This window comes from Oryctolagus cuniculus, chromosome 16 (assembly GCF_051225735.1).
Source record: "Oryctolagus cuniculus isolate XC-2025 breed Fujian yellow rabbit chromosome 16, ASM5122573v1, whole genome shotgun sequence".
NCBI lineage: Eukaryota > Metazoa > Chordata > Mammalia > Lagomorpha > Leporidae > Oryctolagus > Oryctolagus cuniculus.
In genome coordinates, this window is record NC_142882.1 from 12,842,532 (window position 1) to 12,870,252 (window position 27,721).

Genomic DNA, 27,721 nt, shown 5'->3' on the forward strand with positions numbered 1-27,721 from the left:
CAGAGACAGGGCAGATCTTCTGTCTACTGGGTCACTCTTCAAATGGCTGTAACAGCTGGGGCTGAGCCAGGCTGAAGCCAGGATCTGGGAGCTTTTTCTGGCTCTCCCACACAGGTACAGGGTCCCAAGCACTTGGATCCTCCTCTGCTGTCTTCCCAGGTGCACTAGCAGAGAACTGGATTGGAAGTAGGGCAGCTGGGTCTTGAACTGGCACCTGCATGGGATATTGGCATCACAGATAGGCTTAAACTGCTATGGCACCACGCTGGCCCCATACTTGCTTCTTAAAGTGCCTGCACCCAGGGGCTGGTGTTATGGCACAGCATCCCATACTTAGTTCCGGCTGCTCTGATTCTGACCCCGCTTCCTGCTAATGTACCTGGAAAGACAGAAGCAGGTGGTCCTAGTGCTGGGATTCCTGCCACCCATGTGGGAGACCAGGATGGAGGGAGACCTGGCTTGACTGGCTTACACCTGGCTGAGTATTTAGGGTGTGAATCAGCAAATGAAAGAGCCATATCTCTACCTCCCCTGCCTTTCACATTTAAATTTTATATATATAATACTTGATGTAAATAATATATCATTATATATATAACTTGATATTCTACATATGTATGTGTGTGTGCATGTGTGTATACATAAAGTGCCTGCTTTAGGATGGTCTTGAGAAACTTACAAGGTCAATGGAACAAATTAGCTCCCTCCACCCCTAACAAACCAGTCTCAAATCTGCAATTGATATCATCACTACTCTCCTCTACTACCCCATTCTAGATTCCCTTCACCCTGGACTGACACCTCTGGGGGCCTAGGTGACTAAGATTCTGAATCTGGGGTATGAGGGTTCCACTACTTAGGAACTAATTATGCATTAGGAATTCAACCCCTGTTGTTATGGAAAACACTTGAAAAATTCCCTAGGATTGCCCCCTCTGACAACACAGCATGAAATAATGGCCTTACCTGAGATCCTCCACAGAGAGGGGTTGAATGGAATAAAAGTGACAAAGGCAAATATGTATGGTATCTACAAAGGATGACTGTGTCAATCATAATCTCTTGAATTAGGGCATAACATAGTATGATAATTATTCAAATCATATATACCTAAGGTTTTAGAATATATGAAGGAACACTTTTGGTATTTATATAGATGCATTTGGGTCACTGCCTCTTTCTGTACGACTTCCATCTCTATTCATTAGCTTTTTTGGAAAACTTTTATTTAATAAATATAAACTTCAAAAGAACAACTTTTGGATTATAGCAATTTTCCCTCCATAACCACCCTCCCACCTGCAAACCATTCCATCTCCTAATCTTTTTCCCATTTCATTCTTCATTTTTTGAAAGACTTACTTATTTGTGAGTCAGAGTTACACAACAGAGAGAGGAGAGGCAGAGAGAGAGAGAGAGGTCTTCCATCTGATGGTTCATGCTCCAATGTCCACAACAGCCAGAGCTATGCCAATCCAAAGCCAGGAGGCAGGAGCTTCCTCAAGGTCTCATGCAGGTGCAGGGGCTTATGGACTTAGGCCATCTTTTACTTCTTTCACAGGCCTTAGCAGAGAGCTGGATCATAAGTGGAGCAGCTGGGTCTCAAACAGGTGCCCATATGAGACACCAGTGCTTCAGGCTAGGGTGTTTACCCTCTGTGCCACAGCACCTGCCCCCCATTCTTCATTAAGATTCATTTTCAATCTTTATATACAGAAGATCAACTTAATATACACTAAGCAAAGATTTCAACAGATTGTACCGAAACAGACATACAAAGTATAAAGTACTATTTTAATACCAGTTTTACCATAAATTTACATAGGAAAAACATTAAGGACAGAGATCCTACATGGGGAGTAAGTACACAGTGGCCCCTGTTGTTGATTTAACAATTGACACTCTTATTTATGACATTTAGGACATCTGCCATTCTATGAGTCTACTGTGTATCCTGCTTTCCATGTTGGATCTTTCTCTCCTTTTTAATTCTTTCAGTTATTATTAGCAGACACTAGTCTTGATTATGTGATCCATTTGACACTTAATCCTATCATTATGATCAATTATGAACTTTGATCACTTTGATGAGTAACATGGCATTGGAACATGCCACCTTGATGGGATTGACTTGGAATCCCCTGACATGTTTCAGCTTTACCATTAGGGGTAAGTCCGAGTGAGCATGTGTCTAACTGTACATCTCCTACCTCTCTTATTCACATTCTTATATTTAATAGGAGTCTCTTTTCAGTGAAATTAAACACCTAAGAATAATTTTGTATTAATTAAAGAGTTCAACCAATGGTATTAGGTAGAACAAAAAAAATACTAAAAGGAATAAAATTGTAGGTTGTTCCTCGACAGTCAGGACAAGGGCTAATAAAGTCATTGTTTCTCATGGTGTCCATTTCACTTCAACAGTTTACCTTTTAGATGCTCAGTTAATTGTCACCAATCAGGGAGAACATATCATATTTGTCCCTTTGGGACTGACTTATTCACTTAGCATGATGTTTTCCAGATTTCTCCATTTTGTTGCAAATGACTGGATTTCATTTTTTATTGCTATATAGTATTCTATAGGGTACATATCCCATAATTTCATTTTCCAGTCTTCTGTTGATGGGCATTTAGGTTGATTCCATGTCTTAGCTATTGTGAATTGAGCTGCAATAAACATTGAGGTGCATACAGCTCCTTTATTTGCCAATTTATTTTACTTTGGGTAAATTCCAAGGAGAGGGATGGCTGGGTCATATGGTAGGGCTATATTCAGGTTTCTGAAGAATCTCCAGATTGACTTCCATAGTGGCTTTACCAGTTTGTATTCCCACCAACAGTGAGTTAGTGCCCCTTTATCCCACATCCTTGCTAGCATCTGCTGTTAGTTGATTTCTGTATGTAAGTTATTGTAACAGGGGTGAGGTGAAACCTCACTGCAGTTTTGATTCGCATTTCCCTGATGGCCAGTGATCCTGAACATATTTTCATGTGTCTGTTTGTCTGTTGGCCATTTGGATTTCCTCTTTTTTTTTTTTTTTTTTTTTTTTTTACAGGCAGAATGGACAGTGAGAGAGAGAGACAGAGAGAAAGGTCTTCCTTTTTCCATTGGTTCACCCCCAATGGCTACTGTGGCCGGTGTGCTGTGTCTGCCGAACTGCACTGACCTGAAGCCAAGATCCAGGTGCTTCCTCCTGGTCTCCCATGCGGGTGCAGGGCCCAAATAGCTGGGCCGTACTCTACTTCACTCCCGGGCAACAGCAGAGAGCTGGACTGGAAGAGGAGCAACCGGGACAGATTCCAGTGCCCTGACTGGGACTAGAACCCTGGGTGCTGGTGCCACAGGTGGAGGATTAGCCTATTGAGCCACGGCACCAGCCTGGATTTCCTCTTTTGAAAAATGTCTATTGAGGTCCTTGGTCCATCTCTTAAGTGGGTTGTTTGTTTTGTTGTTGTGGAGTTTCTTGATCTCTTTGTGGATTCTGGTTATTAATCCTTTATCAGTTGCATAATTTGCAAATATTTTTCCCATTATGTTGGCTGCCTCTTCACTTTCCTGACTGTTTCTTTTGCAGTACAGAAACTTCTCAATTTGATGCAATCCCAAATGTTAATTCTGGTTTTGACTTCCTGTGCCTCTGGGGTCCTTTCCAAGAAATTTTTGCCTGTGCCTGTATCTTGGAGGATTTCTCTGATGTTCTCTAAAAATTTGATGGTGTCATGTCATAGATTTAGGTCTTTAATCCATGTTGAGTGGATTTTTGTGTAAGGTGTAATTTTGGGGTCGTGCTTCATGCTTCTGCACGTGGAAATCCAGTTTTCCCAGCACCATTTATTGAATAGACTGTCCTTGCTCCAGGAATTGGTTTTAGATCCTTGATCAAATATGAGTTGGCTCTAGGTGTTTGGATTGATTTCTGGTGTTTCAATTCTGTTCCATTGGTCTATCCATCTGTTTCTGTACCAGTACCATGCTGTTTTGATTATAACTGCCCTGTAGTATGTCCTGAAATCTGGTATTGTGAAGCCTCTAGCTTTGTTTTTCTTGCACAAGATTGCTTTAGCTATTCGAGGTCTTCAGTGCCTCCATATGAATTTCAGCATCACTTTTTCCAGATCTGAGAAGAATGTCTTTGTATTTTGATTGGTATCACGTTGAATGTATAAATTGCTTTTGGGAGAATGGACATTTTGATGATACTGAATCTTCCAATCCATGAGCATGGAAGATTTTTCCATTTTTTTGGTATCCTCTTCTATTTCTTTCTTGAAGGTAATTATCATAGAGATCTTTGACATCCTGGGTTAAGTTTATTCCAAGGTATTGGTTTGTCTTTGTATCTATTGTGAATGGGATTGATCTTAGAAGCAAATTGGGTATATTAGGAGCATTCCTCAACACAATCAGGGCAACTTGTGAAAAACCCCCAGCCAGCACCATATTGAATGGGGAAAAGTTGGAAGCCTTTCCACTGAGATCTGGCACCAGACAGCGATGCCGGCTCTCACCATTGCTATTCAATATAGTAATGGAAGTTTTATCCAGAGCTATTAGGCAAGAAAAAAAGTTAAAGGGATACAACTTGGGAAGAAAGAAGTCAAACTATCCCTCTTTGCAGATGATATGATTATTTAGGGGATCCAAAGAACTCTACTAAGAGACTCTTAGAACTCATAGAAGAGTGTGGCAAAGTAGCAGGATATAAATTCAGTGCACAGAGAGCTGGATAGGACATGGAGAAGCCAGGACTTGAATTGGTGCCCATATTGATGCCAGGACTACAGGTGGTGGCTTTGCACACTATGCCACAGTGCCAGCCCCTATGGAATACTTTTGAAGACCATAAGCAAAATTTCTTTCTTCCCTTCAGAGAAAAGTACCTTATTTTTTGAAGACCCCTTTTTTCCCCTGGGGTTTCACCCACCGAGGTGCTTCATGTAGAACATTTTTTTTCTAAGTGTCTTGGCTTTCCATGACAGATATGTTCTTGTGGACTTTTTAGCCAGACCAGAATGCCTTGAGGGCTGATTCTGAGGTCAGAATGCTACTTAATGTGATTATCATTCTATGAGTCTGCTGTGTGGACTGCTTCCCATGTTGGAACAGTCTCTACTTTTAAATTCTATTATTATTAACAGACACTTGATCCTATTTATATGATCACTTTAACACTTAATTCTATCCAAATGATCATTTTCACACTTAAGGTGGTATTTTTACCACCCAGCCTATGGGGACTTTTGGTTCCTATGGATGCCTACTTCTTTGATTATGGTACTGATATTATGATGTGTTCAATGTCCAAAGTCATCAAAATATATGCATGAAATGTGCTAAATTTGTATACTATACCTAAGGAAAGCTTGAAAAAGCAATAACATACATTTCTCCCCTGTACTTCCATAGCCCAATGAGAAAGTTCAGGTTTGGCCCCTGAGAGATGTTCCTCAGCCCTGGGCTGACTTCTGACACTTCAGCACAGTTTCTCAGAGTCTTCACTAAATTTAAATCAAAGGAGTTGTCTGGTATCTCCCTGGTGAGTAGAAATCATTATTGATTTCTTCTGGTTTCTGGTGTGTGAGTTGACCTGTCAGGGATTGTTGGAAGGCTGGACACAGCACTACTTCCAGAACCAGGTCTGAGTTTTAGACGTTATCTCAGACCTCTGGTTTTGGTTTTCTGGTTTTGGTTCAACCTAATTTGTATAGGAGTCATCTTTATCTGTTCATTCACTGTTGTGCCTTGTGTGCTCAGTGTTTTACTCATTTAGGAGATGGGACAGGGGTCTTCTCTTCCAGCTGACCCCTCATTGGGTTTCTTCCTGAAAGACTTTGAGGAAGTCAAAAAGTGTGCGATTGTATCTCTTTTGGATATGAAATAAATGCTCTTAATGTCCACCTTTTTTTGTGAGCAGGAGTGGCCAATCTTTAATGTTGGGTGGCCACTGGGAAGAACCACTTATCTCTTTATAGTTTTACAGTTTCAATGGGTGATTTTGGGGAAGCCAGATCATCCTGCCCAGGCCCCATATATTGGGGTCTGGATGGATTTTCTCATAGACCCCCCCAACATGGCTAAAAGCCAGCCTAAAGAAACAGATAAGGTCATCAAAAGGAAAGAGTGTTTTGGTGGCCCAAGGGAAGGATAAGTCACCCCTTCAGTCATTCCAAGTCTGCCAGAGGATTCAGATGTCCTAGACACTCCCCAGTTTGGAATTGTGCCTATGACCATAAGTGCCCCTGACTCTTCCACTCCAATGTCCCCTGAGGGCCTGTCAACACCAGTAACTCTGAGGACCTCAGTGAGTCCTCTGTTGACAGGGTCTGGAGACGACTGGCCTCATTAGTCCTCTGCACACACAGAGTGGGATGAGGTATTATCTTTACCCAGAGCTGCCAGAGGTTCCAGTCTTCCCTTTATGTCGTTACCTCCCCATTCAGGGAGGACAGGACCCCCTGAATGATCTATATTCCCTTATTCACTAGTGATCTCTATAATTGGCAACAGCAAAACCCTTCTTTCTCAGAAAAACCACAGGTTCTAATCTCTCCTCTTGAGAGATTGGGATAACTGCCAGCAGTTTCTTCAGACACTTTTCACCTCAGAGGAGAGATTGCACCTGGCAGGAGACCCAAAAACTGGTCTTGGGCCTCAATGGACAGCCTACCTCTGAACCCATCAGACAGGAGAGAATACTTCCCCTTAGCTGCCCCACAACACATATTCCTTAAAAAGATTTTATTCTTCAGCTGCTTGAGCTAGAAGAATTGTAAACAATGGCATCAATCAAAATGACAGAGGTGAAACTTGACCCAGCTTTCAAATGTACGAATTGTCACTGATCTCTTCACTTGAAAATACTTCAGAGGCTGACCCTGTGGCATGGTAGGTTAATTCTCCACCTGTGGTGCCAGCATCCAATATGGGTGCTGGTTGGTGTCCCAGCTGCTCCTCTTCCATTCCAGCTCTCTGAAAAGGCCAGGGAAAGTAGTAGAATATAGATGAAGTGCTTGGGCCCCTACACCAAAGTGGGAGACCCAGAAAAAGCTCCTGGCTCCTGACTTCTGATCAGCACAGCTTCAGCCACTGCAGCGATTTGGGGAATGAACCAGCAATGGAAGACCTTTCTCTCTGTCTCTCCCTCTTACTGTCAGTAACTCTACGTCAAAATTAAATAAATACATAAACTATTTTTTTAAAAAAGAAAATGGAGGATTGCCCAAGTCCTTGGGCCCCTGCACCCATGTGGGAGATCCTGAATAAGCTCCTGACTCCTGGATTCAGATCGTATCAGCTCCAACCTTTGCAATCAAATGGGAGTGAGCCAATGGATGGAAGAACTTTATTTATCTCTTCCTCTCCTGTTCCCTCTGTGTAGCCCTGACTTTCAAATAAATAAATAACTCTTTAAAAAATTCCTCTAAAATTGGACAAGGCTATGGAAAATATAATCATATCAAGGAGTGAGGGCACTTGTTTAACAGAATTGCATACCATAGGGAGTTCTTACTGGATTGGATTTTTCTTTTACTTTTATTGAATAAATATAAATTTCCAAAGTATAGCTTTTGGATTACAGTGGCTTTTCCCTCCCCATAACTTCTCTCCTACCCACAACCCTCTTATCTCCCAAATATTCTCCCATTCCATTCACCGAAATTCATTTTCAATTATCTTTATATGCAGAAGATCAATTTAGTATATATGAAGTGAAGATTTCAACAGTTTGCACCTACACAGAAACACAAAGTGTAAAGTACTGTATGAGTACTAGTTATGGCATTAAATCACAATGTACAGCACATTAAGGACAGAGATACTAAATAGAGAGTAAGTGCACAGTGACTCCTGTTGTTGACTTAACAATTGACACTCCCATTTATGGCATCAGTAATCACCCTAGGCTCTTGTCATGAGTTGCCAATGATATGGAAGCTTTTTTATTTCACCAACTCCAATCTTATTTACACAAGGCCATAGTCAAAGTGGAAGTTCTCTCCTCCCTTCAGAGAAAGGTATCTCCTTCATTAATGGCCTGTTCTTTCAATAGGGATCTCACTCACAGAGATCTTTTATTTAGATGTTTGTTTTGTGTGTGTGTGTGTGTGCGCGCGTGTTTTTCTTTTTTTTTTCTTTTTTTTGCTAAAGTGTCTTAGCTTTCCAAGTAGAAATTTTCTCATAGGGCTGGGGCTGGGGCTGGCTATATTTGATTGACTATCATGGATAGACAGACTGCCAGACTATCATTATCCCAATTGACTGAGTTCTGCTCAGCAAACCCCACCTCTCATCAGCCCATCAGGCTTTAAATACCAGAATGAAGCCAAGGCTACCATTCCTCCCTGGCAAATCGGCTGGTTCTACCTCTGCCTACCACACCTGGAGGCGTTCCCAGGAGCTCACCCTCTTTGAGCTCACTCTGCCAGTGAAAGGCCACAGGAAACCTCCCCAGTGCTCAAGTTGTCTGGGGTACCAGCTATGGAGTGAACCCTCTGACTCAGGTGAAGAGAAGGAGCAGGAGCCAATGGGACATCTGCAGGAAGCAGACAATACCTGGGGTTGGCACAGACAGACCAGACAATCTGTACCATGAGTGGTTGCTGGTGCCCAAGGAGCCCCAGTGACTCCAGTCCAGAAGGGACCAGCAGCCCTGTTGGAGACAGCAGGCATGTTGGAGAAGAGTGTCTATGTGACAGATTGAGTGTGATTGGGGGGTGGATAAGCAGAGAGAGAGAGAGATGCCTCATAGGTTCCTGTCCCATGTCACTGTGTGCTGAGGTGAGCACAGTTTCAGGGGTGGGAACATCAGCCCCCTGGGTCCAGTGATGCTCTTTTGTTCAGCCTGTGCTAAAGGATCTGTAGGTGGGACCCAGATTGCAGAACAGCAGAGCAGACTCCTTTTGAAGCTGAGTGGTTGGTATGGCCCCCAATTGATGTAATATCCACATGGGCCTCGGCAGATCAGAAGTCCCCACCCTCAGGGGAGAATAGGGATTCGGGCAGCCCCAGCGTTGGGCATTGAATGTGGGGGACTGGGATGGGCTCAGGGCTGCAGGGCTGCAATGAGTTAGGGGCTTTGTATAACAGGTCTCGCTGGTCTCAGCTGACTGAGTCCCATTCTCCTGCAGGCCACACGGGACACAAGGCAACCTCCCCAAACGGCAGAGACTACAGCAGGGTCCCAGGCCAGGTAAGGCATTTTCTATGCCCTCTCCTGAATCCCTCCTCTAGGAAAAGTTCCCCCTTCCAAGCCTGTCTGGAACAGGAGAGGGACTTTCTCTAGGATGCCCAGGGCTGGAGCCGCCTCAGCTCTGGGAGCAGCTATGCTGTCCTGGGTTTAGGAGTCCCCAGATCAGCCCCTCCACTGGGTCTCCTGCAGGACAGCTGCCTCTCCTCAACATACTCTGTGTACCCAGAGGTATAGAAGCTACACAGGTGTGGCCATGTTCAGTCCACAGTGAAGTGTTGCCTCAAGTAACACTGAATGTAAGTCCTGGGGTCCCACCCAGCTGTTTGGGGTCAAGCACCCAGGGAATGTCCATAGGTTGAGCTTGCTGAGGGTTTCAAGATGGTGAGGTTTCTGTGCGGCCATGCAGATTCGGTTTCGGGCTAGGGTTGCAGTTTGGGCTGTCCTCTGCCCTGTGCCCTGAGAGCCTCTCCTTGACTAGCCCTACCTGCTGGATTTTCCTCCCCAGGGCCAACAGAGTGCCAGCCCCTCTATGATCATTTATGTCTTGGAAGCAGGAACAGAGCTGCAGGTTTGCCTGGGAGCTGAGGGCCTGGTGCTGGCCCCACAGAGACCACTGCAGCTCACGCTGGGCCATGTGGTGGTCGTGGTGGTCCCTGAGCATGTCCTGACAGCAGCAGAGGGGCTCTGGTTCCCTGCCCAGGCCCGCTGGCTCCTGCTCACAGGTGCTGAACCCACCTGGGAGATCAGCGTGGAAGACGGGTCTGCTGTTCCCCAGGGAGTAGCCGCTGTGTGTGTCCCTCAGGAAGACAGGGTGGCTGGTGCTCCCCACAGCCCACAGCCATCTTTGAAATTCCCAGCCAATACAGCCCCAGGAGCCCGCTCCTCTGGCCACCCAAACACCCTCTTCCTCACCCCTTGCTACAGAGCTGCCGCCCCTCGGGGCTCCTCCCACATGCCCAAGCCTCACCCGGAGAGGCATCCTCTGCCAGCTGAGTTCCAGTTGAGTCTCCATGGCCTGGAACCCCTGGCCTGCTCTGCCCTCAGACCTCTGCCTCCCTCTCCCTCTCCCAGCCCAGGGCCCAGAGGCCCTCCCATCAAGGCCTGCCACAGGCCAGGCTGTAAGGGGCACAGACATGTCTTCCAACACTGATGCCCTGGGAGCCCTCAGGCCCCACACAAACTGCAGACAAGCTGACAGCAAGACCATGGATATCTGCCCCTTCCAGGATTGCCCCCTTCCTGACCTCACCCCCTGTTGATGAGGGGGACCTTCTGGGTTTGGTGGGCTGTGGAAAAATGCCATGTGCTTTCACATCTGCCTCATGCACTGGAGAAATAGAGGCAATGATGAATTTCAGGTGTCAATGATTTCCGGTGTCCTCAGCTGTCAATGGGATGAGAGTTTTGGTGACACCATTGTAATACCCAATTCCAATTGTAAATACCAGGTCACTGTGATGACAATCAAAATAGCAGCACTGTCAGTTCTTACACATCTTGCATTTATTGAAGGTAAATTTGGACAGTTTGGGATTGTCAGGTTAATCTGGGGCCTGTAACTCTTGTGAAACCTGTGTTCATACCTGGTGTGTTACATGAACTGAAGTTTCTTTTTTTTTATTTTTTATTTTTTATTTTTTTAACTTTTATTTAATGAATATAGATTTCCAAAGTACAGCTTATGGACTACATTGGCATCCCACACCCCCCACCCCCAATAACTTCCTTCCCACCAGCAACCCTCCCCTTTCCCGCTCTCTCTCCCCTTCCATTCATATCAAGATTCATTTTCATTTTTCTATATATACAGAAGATCAGTTTAGTATACATTAAGTAAAGATTTCAACAGTTCACACCCACATAGAAACACAAAGTTAAATATACTGTTTGAGTACTCGTTAAAGCATTAAATCTCAATGTACAGCACATTAAGCACAGAGATCCTACATGAGGAGTAAGTGCACAGTGACTCCTGTTGTTGACTTTACAAATTGACTCTCCTGTTTATGGTATCAGTAATCTCCCTATGCTCCAGTCATGATGAACTGAAGTTTCTTGTGGAGTCCTTCTGCATGTGTGAAACACACCCTGGATTTAGAATTCAGAAGGAAGGACTTTGATCTGGATTATGTTTGATCTGGATTATGGGGCTCAATCCTTGGATTTCTTGGATTGAATAAAACTGCAAATAATCATGTCCATGTGTTTTGTATTTATTTTTTCTCTCTTAGAAATGCAGATCACCGAGAGAGAAGGAGAGACAGAGAAAGAGGGAGATTTCACATACATGAATCACTTCCTAAATGGCTGCAATATTTAGAGGCTGGACCAGACTGAAGCCAGGAACCTGGAGTTTCATTTGGATCTCCCACAGAGGTGGCGGGGACACAAGCACCTGGGTGATCTTCCACTGCCTTCCCAGGAGTGTTTGCAGGAAGCTAGATCAGAAGTGCAGCAACCTGTGCTCTGAGGACACTCAGCTGGAATGCTGCAGCCATGTGGGTGGCAATGTACGCTGGGCTACCACACTGGCCCTCATGGATTTTGGTTCTTGTGTTCACTGTCACACACAATTTTCAAGGCATATTTTAGCAGTGCCAATGAGCAAGTCTGCAGGATGCCATCTCTACATTGAAAGGACTTAGAGGGCCTCAACCTGGATGCAAGGGTCCAAGCACTGGGGCCATCTTTCGTTGCTTTCCCAGGTGCATTAGCAGGAAGCTGGATGGGAAATGGAGCATTCAGAATCCAAACCCCTGCTCCAATGTGTGATGCTGGCATTGCACAAGGGCTGTTTAACAAGCTCTGACATGATGCTGGCTACAAATGTGTAGTATTTTCATACATGTGAGCAGTACACAATGACCCAAACCTGCTAACAAGTATATCCACCACCAAAAATATTTATCCATTATGGGGCTGGCACTGTGGTGCAGTGTGTTAAATCCCTGGACTGCAGCACTGCACCCCATTGGGTGCCAATTTAAGTCCCAGCTGCTCCACTTCACTCCAGCTCTCTGCTATGGCCTAAGAAAGCAGTGGAGAATGGCCCAACTCCTTTTGCCCTTGCACCCATTGAGTGACCTGGAGGCAGCTCCTGGCTCCTGGCTTTGGATTAGCTCAACTCTGGCCAAGGTGGCCATTTGGGGAATGAACCAGCAGATGGTAGACCTTTCTGTGTCTGTGTCTCCCTCTCTCTGTAACTCTCTTAAATTAAATAAAATAAATCCTTAAAAACAATAGGTATATTTTTGGTCATTTTAACCCACAAACGTATGAGATGTTTTAAAGATGTTCATGGAAAATATGATTTATAAAGAAAACCAGCCTTTCAACATTTTTACCCATCGTATTTTAAATCCATTCTTCACTCACATTTTAAAGACCTTTGCAGAGAAATTGTGAATTAAAAATAACAAATAGGGACAAGTCTTTGGTGCTGCAGTTAAGAAGCCACTGTGACATGGACAGTGCTGTGGCATAGTGGGTAAATTCACTGCCTGCACTGCTGGCATCACATATGGGTACCAGTTCAAGTCCTGGAGGCTAACCCTCTGGTGCAGCTGTCTGCTATGGCCTGGGAATGCAGCAGATGGTGGCCTCAGTTCTTGAGCCTATAAACTCCTGTGAGAGACCTGGAGGAAGCACATGCCATTGAGGAGTGGACCAGCAGATGGATGATCTCTCTCTCTCTCTCTTTCTCTCTCTCTGTGGCAAACTATGTGTGTCTACCTCTCTATTTAATTCTGTCTGTCAAATAAATAAAATAAACCTTTAAAACAATAGGTATCATCTTTTGGTCATCTTATCCCAAAAATGTATGAGATGTATTCAAAATGTTCATGGAAAACAAGAAAAAACTATCCTTTCAACATTTTTACCCAAATCATGGATTTTTCAATCCATTCTTCACACACGTTTTTAAGGACCTTGGCACAGTAATTGTCATTAACTTTAGAAATAAGGACAAGTCTTTGGTGCTGTAGTTTAGAAGCCACTGTGATGGTGCCAGTGCTGTGGTGTAGCCGGTAAAGACACCACCTACAGTGCTGGCATCCCAAACGGGCACTGGTTCAAGTCCTGGCTGCTCCATTTCTGATCCAACTCTCTGCTATGGCCTGGAAAAGCAGTAGAAGATGACCCAAGCCCTTGGGCCCTTGCACCCATGTAGGAGACCTGGAAGAATCTTCAGGCTCCTGGCTTCAGATCTGCCCAGCACCTGCCATTGCAGCCATTTGTGGAGGGAACCGACAGAAGGAAGATCTCTCTCTCTCTCTCTGCCTCTCTGTTACTGTGTCTATAAATAAAATAAATAAATATTTTTTAAGATTTCTTTATTTTTACTTGAAAGTCAGAGTTACACAGAGAGAGGAGAGGCAGAGAGAGAGAGAGAGAGAGAGAGAGAGAGAGGTCTTCCATCCGATGGTTCACTCCCCAGTTAGCCACAATGGCCGGAACTGTGCCGATGCGAAGCCAGGAGCCAGGAGCTTCTTCCAGGCTTCCCATGTGGGTGCAGGGGCCCAAGGACTTGGGCCATCTTCTACTGCTATCCCAGGCCATAGCAGAGAGCTGGATCAGAAGTGGAGCAGCTGGGATTAGAACTGGCACCTATATAGGATGCTGGTGTTTCAGGCCAGGGTGTTAACCCACTGTGCCACAGCACCAGCCCCTAAATAAATATTTTTTTTTAAATAAGCCACTTTGAATGTCTGTATCCAATATAGAAGGCCTGAGGTCTGGTACCAGCTCCACTCCCAATTCCAGCTTCCTGCTGATGCGACCTTCAGAGATGAAAGTGGTAGCTGCATGGTTAGGTGCATGCCATGCCTGTGTGAGAGCTGCATTGGGTTACAGGCTTTGGAGTTGTTCCACACCCTGGTATGCTTGTTGTGGCCATCTCTCTTCCTGTTGCTCCCCCCCATCCCTCTCATCATTTCTCTTTCAAATACATTTTTAAAAATAATGAGGGGCCAGCACTGTGGCGCAGAAGGGTTAACACCCTGGCTTCAAGCCACGGCATCCCATATGAGCTCTGGTTCGAGTCCCAGCTGCTGTGCTTCCAATCCAGCTCTCTGCTATGGCCTGGGAAAGCAGTAGAAGATGGCCCAAGTCCTTGGGGCCCTGCAACCACATGGGAGACCCAAAGGAAGCTCCTGGCTCCTGGCTTCGGATCGGCGCAGCTCTGGAAATTGTGGCCTATTGGGGAGTGAAACATCTGAGGGAAGACCTCTCTCTCTCTCTCTGCCTCTCCACTCTCTGTAACTATGACTTTAAATACATAAATAAATCTTCAAAACATGAGTAGAAATATACATACAGGAAATAAGAATAAAATGCAAACATAACCACATCTATATTTTTACAATTACAATTTCATCATGGTTATAAAAATACAAAATATTCACAAAGTTAATCCTTCATGAATGAATACGCAAAGTCTCAAGAAAAGGAAACATCATATTATTCAATCCTTATATGATGGGTAGTGGGGGGTTGAACAATGTACAGAGATGATGTCTTTAGGAGCCTTATTTATTTACTTATTAATTGAAAAAAATCATATTTACAGGGAGAGACAGAGAGAGCAAGCACAGTCTTCCATCTGCTGGTTCAATCCTCCAATGGCCTCAATGGCCGGGGCTTGGCCAGGCTGATGTCAGAAGCCTCAAACTCCATCCTGGTCTCCCACAGGGAAGGTGTAGGCTCAGGTACTTGGGACATTACTTGCTGCCTTCCAGGGCCAGTAGCAGAAACCTAGATGGAAAGTAGAGTAGCTGGGACTCAAGCCAGCACTCCAATAGAGAGTTGCAGTTTCACAAGTTGCAGCTTAGTGCACAGGGCCACATTGCTGGCCTTGTCTTTTCATTCCAAATAAAATGAACCATACTTTTCTTTTTAATTTTTATTCATCTGAGAGATAGAATTGCAGACACAGAAAGACAGACAGACTGCTAAAAAGTTGATTTTCAAAAAGAATCTTGCAAAGAATGTTACTCATACTTTGTAGGAACTCCTCATAGAAGTAGAGATAAACGCATCACATTATGTCACTACCTTCCAGAGCCATTAGCAGAAACCTAGATGGGAAGTAGAGTAGCTAGCATTTGAGCCAACACTCCAATAGATAGTTTCAGTGTCACAAGTTGCAGTTTAGTGTGCAGGGTCACAATGCTGGCCTTGTCTTTACATTCCAAATAAAAGGAACCCTACTTTTTTTTTTTTTTTACAGATTTATTCATCTGAGAGGTAGAATTGCAGACAGAGAGAGAGAGAGAGATAGACAGACTTAAAGGTCTTCCATCTGCTGGACAACTCGCCAGGTAGCCACAACAGCCAGAGCTGAGCCAATCCGAAGCCAGAAGATTCTTCCAGGTCTTCCATGGAGATGCAGGAGCCCGAGCACTAGGGCCATCTTCCACTGTTTTCCCATGTGATGAGCAGAGAGCTAGATTGGAAGTGGAGCAGCCAGGACATGAACTGGCACCCATGTGGGATGCCGGCACCACAGGTGGAGGCTTAGCCAACTATGCCACCATGCTGTCCCCAGGAACCCTACTCTTGACCCAGCGTCTGGATTGTATCATGCCACAATTCCATAGTCAATTTCTCTGATATGTGACTGTTCTCTGAATCACTGAGTACATGAGCCCGATGCTTAGGAGGAAGAAGAGGCTGACATTTTATGCACACTCATGGAAAAGTGCGCCCCCATCTTATTTGGTCATGGCCCATGCCAGACTCCAGCTGCACGCAACTATTTCTAGTTGGACTCTAGACTTCCTGTTTATGCAGCTTCCTCCTTTTAGGTTCTGATTTGTTCCCAAGTTTTGTGGAAAGCATGGGTCATGTTGAAATCTCATGCATTAGTTTCTTTTGACAATTTTCTTGTTTGCAGAACTGGATGTTCTAGCAGATGATATTGGCACATTCCCGGGAGTGATTTAATAATTCCAGAAAGGAGGGACATGTTTATCTGGGTTTCTTTAAGAAGATTTATTTTTTAATTTTTTTAAAGGCAGAATAATACAGAGAGGTGTAGGAGGAATATAGAGGGAAAGAATGAGGAAGGAGGAGAGGGAATGAGAGAGATAGAGAACGAGAGGTCTCCCATCCATTGGTTCACTCCCAAAGAGGCCACAACAGCTGGGGCTGGGCAAGGCTGAAGCCAAGAGCTAGGAGTTTCACCTGGGTTTCCCACATGTGTGCAAATAAAAGGAACCCTGCTTTTTTTTTATAAAGATTTATCCAGCTGAGAGACAGTATTACAGAGAGAGAGACTGACAGATTTAAAGGTCTTCCATCTACTGGTTCACTCCCCCAGCACTTGGGCTGTCTTCTGCTGTTTTCCCATGTGCATTAGCAGGGAATCTAGAAGAAGTGGATCAGCCGGTTCTTGAATCAGTGCCCATATGGACTGCCAGTGTCTCAGGCAGAGGCTTAAACTGCTACACCCAAACACCAGCCCCAGAAGGAATATGTTGACCACTTGATCCGCTAATCTCGGTGCTTCCTGGTGAGTTGGAAGACTTGCTCTCTTATCCAGAAAATATTTCATAGTAGTGATATTCACTTTCAGCTATACCATATTATTCCTTCCATGAAATAATTGCTTAGGAATGTTTACACTGCTAAAAAGTTGATTTTCAAAAAGGATCCTGCAAAAAATGTTACTCATAATTTGTAGGAACTCCTCAGAGAAGTAGAGATAAATACATCACATTATGTGAGTTTCTGATTAGAACTCCTACCTAATTGTCCAAACAGACCTCCTTGGGTTGTCCTTAAAGGAAAGAGTTTTTTTGGGGAAAAAAAGCTTTCCTTATTCATTTTTTATTTATTTGAGAGAGATCAAGATCCCACTTGCTGTTTCATCCCCCAAATGCATGCCATCATGGGGTTGGGCTAGGCCAGATCAAGCGCTGTGAACTCAGGCCTGGTCTACTGCCTAGGTGGCAGGGACCCACCTACTTGAGCCGACACCTGCTGCTTCCCAAGGTACAAGGACAGGGAGTAGAGCCTGAACTTGAACTCAGTTACTCCAGTATTGGAGTGTGCATATTAAGCATGCTCCACAACATCCAGCCCAGAAAAGACTGTAAAAGGGCAAATTCATGCCATTGAGAAATCCTGAGGGAGTATGAAGATGACCTTAAGTGAACTTATGTGGGAGTTGTGGACATCTTTTTGGGATTAGGTACCTGAGTGTGTGGGCCAGATGGTAGAAGGGTGGGTGTGAGCTTCTCTGTCTTTTTTGTTTGTTTGTTTCAAGATTTAACTATTGGGGCTGACACTGTAGGGTAGCGTGCTAAGCCTCCACCTGCAAGGTTGGCATCCCATATGGGTGCCGGTTCGAGTCCCGGCTGCTCCTATTCTGATCCAGCTCTCTGCTATGGTCTGGGAAATTACAGGAAGATGGCCCAAGTACTTGGGTCTCTGCTCATGCGGGAGGCCAAGAAGAGGCTTCTGGCTCTTAGTTTCAGATCAGCCCAGCTCCATATGTTGAGGCAATTTGGAGAGTGTGCCACCGGAAAGAGGAAAAATCTTTCTCTCTATCTCTCCCACACGCTGGATGTAACCTCACAAATAAATACATCAATCTAATTACAGAGAAATGGAGACAAAGAGAGAAAAAGAGATCAACCATCTGCAGGATCATGTCCAAAGAGATGAAATGGCCCAGGCTGAAGCCAGAAACCAGGAAGTCCATCTGGGTCTCCTTCATGGGTGCAGGGGCCCAAGGACTTGGGCTATCCTGTGCTGTTTTCTGAGGCACAGTAGCAGGGAGCTGCACAAGAGGTGGAACAGCCGGGACTAAAACCGGTGCCTATATGGAATGCCTGCACCACAGCCAGCAACATCATCTGTTGCACCAAAATTCCATCCACGAACTTCTAACTCATGGAGGTGGATACCACTACCTTGAGAATGTCCCTCCCTGTGTGTTCACTGTGACTTTGTCAAAAGGTGACATCTTCCAGCCAAAAATTTGCCTTTTCAAATGTCTGCTTGGGAAAGAAAATAAATACAACACACACACAACTCATTTTTCTGCTTAATTCAAGCTAAAGAATCCAAGTAGCATGATTAGAAACAAAGAAATCATGTAGTGAATATGTGAATAAATTTGTCCTTTTTTTCACAGGCAGAGAGGAGAGACAGAGAAAGAGACAGAGAGAAAGGTGTACCTTTTTCCATTGCTTCACCCTTCAATGGCTTCTGCAGCAGGCACGCTGCGACCGGTGCGTCTGGCTGATCTGAAGACAGGAGCCACATGCTTGTCCTGGTCTACCATTCGAGTGCAGGGCCCAAGGACTTGGGCCATTCTCCACTGCCTTTCTGAGACACAGCAGAGAGCATGACACGAAGAGGAGCAACCAGGATGAGAACCCGAGGTGCCAGTGACACAGGCAGAGGATTAGCCTAAGAACGGAGTGCTGGCCTCTCCTTTTTCTGAAATCTAAAGGCAGAGTGTATACCACAAAGAGTATAAATCTCCATATACCATTTGAATACCAAGGAGTATGGATACATTTCGTGAGTTACAAACAAGAGAATGATTGTATATGGGCAAACTGTCTCATGTAGCCGAACATTTCCTGCCATTGGAAAGTGGAGCAGCAGATGGAAGATCACACACTCTCTCTCTCTCCCTACTCTATCTCCTTCTCCTCCCCCCACTCTCTCTCTCTGCACCTACCTTTCTCTATGTCTGTCAAAAAAATAAAATCACTCTTTACAAACAATAGGTATCATTTTTTGGTCATCTGCAAAGCGCCTTTTGAAATGTATGCTTGGGAAAGAAAATAAATAGAACACACACAACTCATTTTTAAATCTTTAAAAAAAAAAAAAGGCATCCCACCTGGCTCCTGGCTTCGGTTCGGCACATTACCAGGCCTAGCAGCCATCTGGGGAAAGAAACCAAAGGAGGGAGGACTTTTCTATTTGTCTCTCTCTGTCTCTGTCTACTCTCTCTCTCTCTCTCTCTCTCTGTGTGTGTGTGTGTGTGTGTCTATAAATCTATCTGTCAAATAAATAAACTCCTCCGGGGGCCGGTGCTGTGGCATAGCGTGCAAAGCCGCCGCCTGCAGTGCCGGCTCCCATATGGGCGCCGGTTTGAGTCCTGGCAGCTCCATTCTGATGCAGCTCTCTGCCATGGCCAGGGCAGGGAATGCAGTACAGGATGGCCCAAATGCTTGGGCCCTGGCATCCCTGTGCGAGACCCAGGAAGGCTCCTGCCATTGGGGAGTAGACCAGCAGATGGAAGATTTTCTATCTCTCTCTCTCTGTCCCTCTCACCCTCTCTCACCCTCTCTCCCTCCCCCTCACTCTCTTTCTCTCTCTGCACCTACCTCTCTCTATGTCTGTCAAAGAAATAAAATCACTCTTTACAAACAATAGGTATCCTTCTGTGGTCATCTGCAAGGTGCCTTTTGAAATGTATGCTTGGGATAGAAAAGAAATAGAACACACACACAACTCATTTTTCTGTTGTATTCCAGCCAAAGTATCCAAGTAGCATCATGAGAAACTAAGACATCACACGTTGTGACTCTCTCCCCTTTTTCTGAATGCTCAACCCAGGGTGTAGATCACAAAGAGAGCACATCTCCATAGAACATTTGCATACCAAAATGTGTTGATAGGATTCACAAGAGTTACAAACAGGAGAATGATTGTCTATGGGCAAACTGTCTCATGGAGCGGAACATGGTCCAAGGACTGCGTAAGCCTCAGTTCTTGATGGTGGCTTTTCCACAGAGACAATGGCAGCGCACAAAATTCTCATCCAGATACAGCAGAGGAGACAATCCTCCCAGCGGGTCACAGTTGGTGAGTTCTCTCACTGTGGAGTGAACTTGGAGTCTCTTCTTTCAGCCACTAACAAGGCAAGTGCTAGGAGCCTTTCCACCATCTTCCCCAGCCAGCACAACGGGAGGGTCACTGGCAGCATTCCACCCCCACCCTCTCCCCCACCCCCACTCCAGCGAATCCGGAGCTCCACTTCTCCTCCAAGCATCTCCAGCTGGTGACAGTCTGGCGAGAGCCCACGGCATTTCTCCACAGCCCCCCACACCCACAGTGTCCCCCTCGTTCAGCGGGGCGTGAGGTCAGGGAGGTGGCAATCCCAGAAGGGGCAGGTGTCCATGGTCTTGCTGTCAGCTTGTCTGCAGTTTGTGTGGGGCCTGAGGGCTCCCGGGGGTGGGGGGCATCAGTGTTGGAAGAGACGTCTGCGCGCCTTGCAGCCTGGCCTGGGGCGGGCCTTGATGGGAGGGGCTCTGGGCCCTGGGCTGGGAGAGGGAGAGGGAGGCAGAGGTCTGAGGGCAGAGCAGGCCAGGGGTTCCAGGCCATGGAGACTCAACTGGAACTCAGCTGGCAGAGGATGCCTCTCCGGGTGAGGCTTGGGCATGTGGGAGGAGCCCCGAGGGGCGGCGGCTCTGTAGCTCTAGCGAGGGGTGAGGAAGAGGGTGTTTGGGTGGCCAGAGGAGCGGGCTCCTGGCGCTGCATTGGCTGGGCGTGCCGACGGTGGCTGGGGGCCGTGGGGAGCACCAGCCGCCCTGTCTGCTCCCTGGGGAACGGCAGACCCGTCTTCCATGCTGATCTCCCAGGTGGGGTCAGCACCTGTGAGCAGGAGCCAGCGGGCCTGGGCAGGGAACCAGAGCCCCTCTGCTGCTGTCAGGACGTGCTCAGGGACCACCACGACCACCACATGGCCCAGCGTGAGCTGCAGGGCTGTCTGTGGGGCCAGCACCAGGCCCTCAGCTCCCAGGCGAAGCTGCAGCTCTGTTCCCACTTCCAAGACCACCACGATCATCTGGGTGCTGGCACTGTGCGGGCCCTGGGGAGGAAAAGCCAGCAGTTAGGGCTTGTCGTGCAGTGGCTGGCAGGGCACAGGGCAGGGCACAGCCCCAACTGCAAACCCAGCCCCCAATCCAGCCCTGCATGGCCACCCAGAAACCTCACCGTCCTGACACCCTCAGCGAGCTCAACCAATGGACTTTCCCTACACCTTGGATCCCAACAAGTCACGTGGACCCCAAAACTTACCCTCGAGCTTCCACGGGGCACCGCTACAGCATGGCATGGACACGGCCGCCATTCCTGGGCAGCTTCTGCACCTAGGGGAACACGGAGTGTGTTGAGGGGAGGCGGCTGTCCCGCAGGAGTCCCAGTGGAGGGGCATAGTTGCTCCCAGCGTGGAGGTGGCTGCAGGCCTGGGCATCCTAGAGAAAGTCCCTCCCCCGTTCCAGTCAGCCTTGGAAGGGGGAGCCTTTCCTAGTGGGGGCAGTCAGGTGAGAGCATAGAAAATGCCTTACCTGGCCTGGGACCCTGCTGCAGTCTCTGCCGTTTGGGGAGGTTGCCTTGTGTCCCGTGTGGCCTGCAGGAGAATGGGACTCGGTCAGCTGAGACCAGCGAGACCTGTTACACAAAGCCCCTAACTCATTGCAGCCCTGCAGCCCTGAGCCCATCCCAGTCCCCCACATTCAATGCCCAACGCTGGGGCTGCCCGAATCCCTCTTCTCCCCTGAGGGTGGGGACTTCTGATCTGCCGAGGTCCATGTGGATATTACAACATCAATTGGGGGCCATACCAACCACTCAGCTTCAAAAGGAGTCTGCTCTGCTGTTCTGCAATCAGGCTCCCACCTGCAGATCCTTTAGCACAGGCTGAACAAAAGAGCATCACTGGACCCAGGGGGCTGATGTTCCCACCCCTGAAACTGTGCTCACCTCAGCACACACCGACATGGGACAGGAACCTACGAGGCATCTCTCTCTATCTCACTCTCTCTCTCTCTCTCTCTCTCTCACACACACACACACACACACACACACTCAATCTGTCACCTAGACACTCTCCTCCAACATACCTGCTGTCTCCAACAGGGCCGCTGGTCCCTTCCTGGCAGGAGTCACTGGGACTCCTTGGGCGCCGGCAGCCGCTCATGGTACAGATTCTCTGGTCTGTCTGTGCCAACCGCAGGCGATGTCTGCTTCCTGCAGATCTCCCGTTGGCTTCTGCTCTTTCTCTTCACCTGAGGCAGAGGGATCAGCCCCCCAGCTGGTACCCCAGGCAACTTGAGTGCTAGGGAGATGTTCCTGCGGCCTCACACGGGCAGGGCAGAGTGAGCTTGGACAGAGGGAGCTCCTGGGAACGCATCCAGGTGTGGGAGGCAGAGGTGGAGCCAGGGAGGAATGGTAGCCTTGGCTTCCTCCTGGTATTTCAAGCCTGCTGGGCTGGTGAGGGGCGGGGCTTGCTGAGCGGAACCCAGTCAATCGGGATAATGATAGGCTGGCAGTCTGTCTATCCAGGACAGTCAAAATCCAATAGAACCCTCCCTGATGAAAATCCCATCCAGGAAGAACTGCCTATGGGATGCAGTTCTGGTCAACAGGTCCTCTCACTCCTTGATGTGGTTATCTTTTCCCATGAGGCTTGTGTGATTTTACAGGAATGGATTTTTTAAAAGAACACTTTTCTTTATTTTTATTGTATTGATGTTTTTGAAAGTCGGAGTTCCACAGAGGGAGCTGGAGAGGCAGAGACGGAGAAAAGTCTTCCATGCACCGGTTCGCTCCCCAGTGAATTGCAAAGCCATAGCTGCGCCGATCCGAAGCCAGTAGCCAAGAACTTCGACTGGGTCTCCCCCATGGGTACACAGGCCCTAGGACTTGAGCCAGGCTCTCTGGCCTTCCCAGGCTCTAGCAAAGAGCTGGATCAGCAGTGGAGCAGCCAGGACTCAAACCAGCTTCCCCCTGGGATGCTGACACGGCAGGCGGTGGCTTGACCTGCTACACCACAGCCCCGGCCCCAGGATGGAATGGTTGAGATCAGTCTTTTCCCATCTTTACTACTGGTTTCCTTCCTTCTGTATTGATTGAGAAAGGCGGAGGGACAGTGTGAAAGGGAGACCCAAAGAGCCATCTTGCATCCACTGGCTCTTCCCACTGCTTTTCCAGGCGCATCAGGGAGCAGGATTGCAAGGGCAGCAGCCAGGACTCCAACCTGTGCCTCTATGGGATGTGGGCATTTCCACAGGTGGCTTCCTCCCCTGGGCCACAACAGCAGCACAGTTTCTCCTGTAGCCTATGAAAACCGATGCCCTATGCAAATTGGTGTGTCTGCAAACTTGCTATTGTTTTCCATAGAGAAAATATGTTTCCCACCCAGATTTTTCCCTTGGCCTGTGGCTTCACTGCTGATGGGATTGTGACCGGGGAAAGTGACTGCATTTATCCCGGGAGCTGTGGAGTTCCTGATGAGTTGGTTGTGTACTGTCTTCCTCTCGAAAGATGAGCCAGACGGCAGAGCTGCAGCAGCATTGTCCAAGGATCCACAGGCTGTGTGTGCATCCCGCACTGAGGGCAGCCAGGCAAACCTTGTGACCATGGGAGAGAAAACCTGTGTCCTTCCATTCTGCAAGCCAGCCCTCCCTGGTGAGTAGAGAATGATTGTGACTCCCCAGTGTCCACTGGTATACTTCTGCCTTCACTCACATTTCTCTCCATAACTGACAGGATGTTTTCCTTCAGATTCAGTGATCTATTTGGAAGGCTGGGTTACAGATGGGGTGGGGGGAGGGCTGGGGAGAAGCCCTCCCCCTGCTGGTTCACTCCAAACATGGCCACAACCTCAAACAGTATTATCTCATGGGTCTTCACTCCATGGTGTCAAGGGACAGGCAATGTCATCTACTCTTTGTCATGTGAACTTTCTTGGGGTCATAGACCAGATTGTGCTGACACATTTCTTAATTGATTTCAAAGAAAGAGGTACTGAGAGCAATTGGAAGAGCAAGCGTGACACCATCTTCCACCTCCCCTTCTCTCCTTCACTCTCTGTTACTCTGCTCTCCAAGAAAAGCAAACCCTGCAACACACAGCTTTGCTTTCTCATCCCCACAAACTGCCCATGGTCCCCGTGCACCTGGCTCCAACCTTCTGGATGACAGTGGTGCCCAGTGGGAGGCAGCCTCACCCAGGAGAAGGGGAGGTGGAGGCAGCTGGGACCCCATCCACCGCTGGCGGGCTGCGTCTTCCACCTCACCTCGCTCTGCTTTGCCCACCATTGCAGCAATCTGGCGAGTGAACCAGCAGATGGAAGACCTACCACTTTGGAACTCTACATTTAAGATAAAAGAAATAAACCTTTAAAAAAAAAAAACAAAAGGCGTCCCACCTGGCTCCTGGCTTCGGTTCAGCACATTTAAAGCCCTAGCAGCCATCTGGGGAAGCGAACCAAAGGAGGGAGGACTTTTCTATTTGTCTCTCTCTGTCTCTGTCTGTCTACTCTCTCTCTCTGTGTGTGTGTGTGTGTGTGTGTCTATAAATCTATCTGTCAAATAAATAAACAAACTCCTCCGGGGGCCGGTGCTGTGGCATAGCGTGCAAAGCCACCGCCTGCAGTGCCGGCTCCCATATGGGCGCCGGTTTGAGTCCTGGCAGCTCCATTCTGATGCAGCTCTCTGCCATGGCCAGGGCAGGGCATGCAGTACAGGATGGCCCAAATGCTTGTGCCCTGGCATCCCTGTGCGAGACCCAGGAAGGCTCCTGCCATTGGGGAGTAGACCAGCAGATGGAAGATTTTCTATCTCTCTCTGTCCCTCTCACCCTCTCTCCCTCCCCCTCACTCTCTTTCTCTCTCTGCACCTACCTCTCTCTATGTCTGTCAAAGAAATAAAATCACTCTTTACAAACAACAGGTATCCTTTTGTGGTCATCTGCAAGGTGCCTTTTGAAATGTATGCTTGGGATAGAAAAGAAATAGAACACACACACAACTCATTTTTCTGTTGTATTCCAACCAAAGTATCCAAGTAGCATCATGAGAAACTAAGACATCACACGTTGTGACTCTCTCCCCTTTTTCTGAATGCTCAACCCAGGGTGTAGATCACAAAGAGAGCACATCTCCATAGAACATTTGCATACCAAAATGTGTTGATAGGATTCACAAGAGTTACAAACAGGAGAATGATTGTCTATGGGCAAACTGTCTCATGGAGCGGAACATGTTCCAAGGACTGCGTAAGTCTCAGTTCTTGATTGTGGCTTTTCCACAGAGACAATGGCAGCGCACAAAATTCTCATCCAGATACAGCAGAGGAGACAATCCTCCCAGCGGGTCACAGTTGGTGAGTTCTCTCACTGTGGAGTGAACTTGGAGTCTCTTCTTTCAGCCACTAACAAGGCAAGTGCTAGGAGCCTTTCCACCATCTTCCCCAGCCAGCACAATGGGAGGGTCACTGGCAGCATTCCACCCCCACCCTCTCCCCCACCCCCACCCTCTCCACCACCCCCGCTCCAGCGAATCCGGAGCTCCACTTCTCCTCCAAGCATCTCCAGCTGGTGACAGTCTGGCGAGAGCCCACGGCATTTCTCCACAGCCCCCCACACCCACAGTGTCCCCCTCGTTCAGCGGGGCGTGAGGTCAGGGAGGCGGCAATCCCAGAAGGGGCAGGTGTCCATGGTCTTGCTGTCAGCTTGTCTGCAGTTTGTGTGGGGCCTGAGGGCTCCCGGGGGTGGGGGGCATCAGTGTTGGAAGAGACCTCTGCGCGCCTTGCAGCCTGGCCTGGGGCGGGCCTTGATGGGAGGGGCTCTGGGCCCTGGGCTGGGAGAGGGAGAGGGAGGCAGAGGTCTGAGGGCAGAGCAGGCCAGGGGTTCCAGGCCATGGAGACTCAACTGGAACTCAGCTGGCAGAGGATGCCTCTCCGGGTGAGGCTTGGGCATGTGGGAGGAGCCCCGAGGGGCGGCGGCTCTGTAGCTCTAGCGAGGGGTGAGGAAGAGGGTGTTTGGGTGGCCAGAGGAGCAGGCTCCTGGCGCTGCATTGGCTGGGCGTGCCGACGGTGGCTGGGGGCCGTGGGGAGCACCAGCCGCCCTGTCTGCTCCCTGGGGAACGGCAGACCCGTCTTCCATGCTGATCTCCCAGGTGGGGTCAGCACCTGTGAGCAGGAGCCAGCGGGCCTGGGCAGGGAACCAGAGCCCCTCTGCTGCTGTCAGGACGTGCTCAGGGACCACCACGACCACCACATGGCCCAGCGTGAGCTGCAGGGCTGTCTGTGGGGCCAGCACCAGGCCCTCAGCTCCCAGGCGAAGCTGCAGCTCTGTTCCCGCTTCCAAGACCACCACGATCATCTGGGCGCTGGCACTCTGCGGGCCCTGGGGAGGAAAAGCCAGCAGTTAGGGCTTGTCGTGCAGTGGCTGGCAGGGCACAGGGCAGGGCACAGCCCCAACTGCAAACCCAGCCCCCAATCCAGCCCTGCATGGCCACCCAGAAACCTCACCGTCCTGACACCCTCAGCGAGCTCAACCAATGGACTTTCCCTACACCTTGGACCCCAACAAGTCACGTGGACCCCAAAATTACCCTCGAGCTTCCACGGGGCACCGCTACAGCATGGCATGGACACGGCCGCCATTCCTGGGCAGCTTCTGCACCTAGGGGAACACGGAGTGTGTTGAGGGGAGGCGGCTGTCCCGCAGGAGTCCCAGTGGAGGGGCATAGTTGCTCCCAGCGTGGAGGTGGCTGCAGGCCTGGGCATCCTAGAGAAAGTCCCTCCCCCGTTCCAGTCAGCCTTGGAAGGGGGAGCCTTTCCTAGTGGGGGCAGTCAGGTGAGAGCATAGAAAATGCCTTACCTGGCCTGGGACCCTGCTGCAGTCTCTGCCATTTGGGGAGGTTGCCTTGTGTCCCGTGTGGCCTGCAGGAGAATGGGACTCGGTCAGCTGAGACCAGCGAGACCTGTTACACAAAGCCCCTAACTCATTGCAGCCCTGCAGCCCTGAGCCCATCCCAGTCCCCCACATTCAATGCCCAACGCTGGGGCTGCCCGAATCCCTCTTCTCCCCTGAGGGTGGGGACTTCTGATCTGCCGAGGCCCATGTGGATATTACAACATCAATTGGGGGCCATACCAACCACTCAGCTTCAAAAGGAGTCTGCTCTGCTGTTCTGCAATCAGGCTCCCACCTGCAGATCCTTTAGCACAGGCTGAACAAAAGAGCATCACTGGACCCAGGGGGCTGATGTTCCCACCCCTGAAACTGTGCTCACCTCAGCACACACCGACATGGGACAGGAACCTACGAGGCATCTCTCTCTATCTCACTCTCTCTCTCTCTCTCTCTCTCTCTCTCACACACACACACACACACACACACACTCAATCTGTCACCTAGACACTCTCCTCCAACATACCTGCTGTCTCCAACAGGGCCGCTGGTCCCTTCCTGGCAGGAGTCACTGGGACTCCTTGGGCGCCGGCAGCCGCTCATGGTACAGATTCTCTGGTCTGTCTGTGCCAACCGCAGGCGATGTCTGCTTCCTGCAGATCTCCCGTTGGCTTCTGCTCTTTCTCTTCACCTGAGGCAGAGGGATCAGCCCCCCAGCTGGTACCCCAGGCAACTTGAGTGCTAGGGAGATGTTCCTGCGGCCTCACACGGGCAGGGCAGAGTGAGCTTGGACAGAGGGAGCTCCTGGGAACGCATCCAGGTGTGGGAGGCAGAGGTGGAGCCAGGGAGGAATGGTA